The sequence below is a fragment of the Physeter macrocephalus genome, chromosome 13 (genome assembly GCF_002837175.3).
Source record: "Physeter macrocephalus isolate SW-GA chromosome 13, ASM283717v5, whole genome shotgun sequence".
Taxonomy (NCBI): Eukaryota; Metazoa; Chordata; class Mammalia; order Artiodactyla; family Physeteridae; genus Physeter; species Physeter macrocephalus.
Window position 1 is genome coordinate 19982004 of NC_041226.1, and position 2885 is coordinate 19984888.

Below are 2885 nucleotides of genomic sequence, written 5' to 3' on the forward strand. Positions count from 1 at the left end.
AGACAGTATTCTAACACTGGGGCTACGTCTGTGGGCAAAAGGGCCAGGAGACCCTGTCCTCATGGAGCTTACATTCTAGTGGAAGAGACAACTGGCAAAACACACATCCAGTGAATTATATAGAGTGTTAGAAGGTGACAAGTGCCGTGCAAACAAAGTAGAGCAGGGTAAAGGCTGTGGAAGGTGGGGTGAGATTGCAGTAGTAAACGGGGTGGCCGGGCTGGGGGTCCTGGAGAAAGTGACGTTTGTGCAGGAAGTGAGAGGTTAGCCATGTGACTAGCGGGGGGACAACGGATGAAGGCAGGGAGAATGGCCAGTGTGAGGCCCTAAGACAGGAGTGTCCTGGTGTGCTTGTGGACCAGAATGGCTGGAGCAGAAAGAACAAAGGGAAGTGAAGACAGAAAAGCCAGAGAAGTAATGCCAAGCCGGATGACGTTGGGCCTCAGAGCTAACGGTGTTTGGTTTTCACTCTGAGTGGGATGGAGAGCTGCTGCAGAGTTGTTTTTTTTTTTTTTGGCACGGCACGTGGGATCTTTGTTGCGGCACGTGGGATCTTTGTTGCAGCACATGGGATCTTAGTTCCCGGACCAGGGATCAAACCCACGCCCCCTGCAGTGGAAGCATGGAGTCTTAACCACTGGACCGCCAGGGAAGTCCCAGCTGCAGAGCTTTGAGCAGAGGAAAAACATGACCTAACTTGAGTTTTAAACAGGATCACTCTGACCGCCATGCTGAGAATGGTCTGCAGACATCGGGGGAGAAGCCGGGAGAACGGTGACAAGGCAATTTCAGGAAACACAGGTGAGAGATGATGGAGATGTGGACCTGCAATTAGAAGTGGAAAGGTGAGGAGTGGACAAGTTCTGGGCACGCTCTGGAGGCAGAATCACCTTGATTTCCTGATGGATTGGCTGCGGCGTATGAGAAACAAGGAGCAGGGTCGAGGATAACCCCAAGTTTTTTGCCTGAACAACGGAAATGAAGAAATTGCCATCAACTGAGTCAAGGGAGGCTGCAGGTGGTTTGGGTGGGACGGTGAGGGGTGTAGAACAGGAGCTCTGCTTTGCTTATGTCTTTTAGACGCCCAGGTAGAGGTATCTAGGGGGAGCTGCAATACAAGTCTGAGTTCAGAGGACAGGTCTGGGCAGGAAATAAAAATCTGGGAGTCGGTTTACAGGTGGCATTTAAAGCCACTGGACTGAATGAGGTGATCAGAAGTGAGTGCCGATAGAGATGAGGGCCTAGCAGTGGCCCGAAAACACTCTTGTGTGTCGAGGTCAGGAGGAACCAGGAGCAAACAGCTGGAGTGATGGAGAAGAGAGACCAGTGAGGAAACAGAAGAATGAAGAGAGTCTGGCATCTTAGAAATCAAGTGAAGAAAGCGATATCGAGGAGAAGGGGTGATGGACTCTGTCCAGGGCTGCTGAGAGATCAAACACAGTGAGCACTGACCGGTTACATTAGGCAGCACGGAGGTCTCCAGTGACCTTTACAAGTTGAGTTTCGGTGGGGAAGTAAGGGTGAAAAGCTAACTGAAATTGACACAAGGAAGGAATGGACTTGGTAACAAAATAGTCTGAACTCTTTGCTGCACAGGGGAGCAAAGAAGGAAAGCAGTTGCTGGTGAGGGAAGCGGGGTCAAGAGAAGATTTTTTAAATAGGAAAAATAGCAGCCGGTATGATAAGAAGGATGAGTAGAGGGTGGAAAGTACCACAAACTGGGTTGCTTAAACAGTAGAATATTTTCTCACACTTATGGAAGCTGGAAGTCCAAGATTAAGGTGTCAGGAAGGTTGGTTTCTCCTGCAGCCTTTCCTTGGCTTGCAGACGGCCGCCTTCCCGCTGGGTCCTCACACCATCTTTCCTCTGTGCCTGCACATCCCTGGTCTCTCAGTATGTCCAAATTTCCCCTTCCTATAAGGACACCAGTCAGATTGGATTAAAGCTCACCCTAACAGCTTCATTTTAACTTAATTACCTCTTTAAAGGCCCTACCTTCAAATACAGTGGCATTCTGAGGTACCGGGGGATAAGGCTTTGACATATGAATCTTGAGAGCAAATCATTTGGAGCCCATAATGACACCCTCCATCTATGCAATGCATCACAGATGATCATCTCAACACACCACTTTATTTGTACATGTTTGCTTTGACTTTCTGCCCCTGGAACACAAAAGTTATACAAACTTTCCCTTTGGGGACCTTCAGGTAGAAGGTGTTGTTTTTCTAAGACTTAGGGTTGGTATCATCCTCACTCTCCAATGCTTGCAAACTTTTTCAATCCACGGTAAAAAAATATATTCTATGTTTGACCTAGTACCCACGCGCATAAATATACAACCGAAAAAAAGTGTCCACAAAGTAGTGATACGCACTTTGATGAAATGTTCTGTTCTCTTCTGTTTTTTAAAAAACCTCTACAGAGATATCGGTTAGGCATCTCAAACAAATAATAATTCCTAGTTACATGTAAATAATAGTGTAGTAATGTAAGCACTGACTATCGATTTAACAAAAACTTGGATTTTATCTATTGAGAGGGTAGAGGAAGGGAAACAGGGCATGTAGAGATAAAATCGTCATTCATCATAATCGGAAAGCAATGAATTTCCGAAAGAGTTGAATAGAGATATAGAATGTAGGCATGTTATTTTAAAATATGCAAGCAAAGCGTAGAAGGACCAGTTAAAAATGTTGAGAGTGGGGCTTCCCTGGTGGCGCAGTGGTTGAGAGTCCGCCTGCCGATGCAGGGGACGCGGGTTCGTGCCCCGGTCCGGGAGGATCCCACGTGCCGCGGAGCGGCTGGGCCCGTGAGCCATGGCCGCTGAGCCTGCGCGTCCGGAGCCTGTGCTCCGCAACGGGAGAGGCCACAACAGTGAGAGG

General features: G+C 48.0%; 1 long non-coding RNA gene across 1 annotated transcript; it reads right to left on the reverse strand.

Moving 5' to 3' along the window:
* Positions 1–317: 317 nt before the first annotated feature.
* LOC129392685 (uncharacterized) lies at positions 318–1908 on the reverse strand. Its single transcript, XR_008619053.1, has 2 exons — positions 1752–1908; positions 318–825 (listed from the first exon to the last, which is right to left on the reverse strand). It is a non-coding gene; the product is annotated as an uncharacterized lncRNA (long non-coding RNA).
* Positions 1909–2885: the final 977 nt, after the last annotated feature.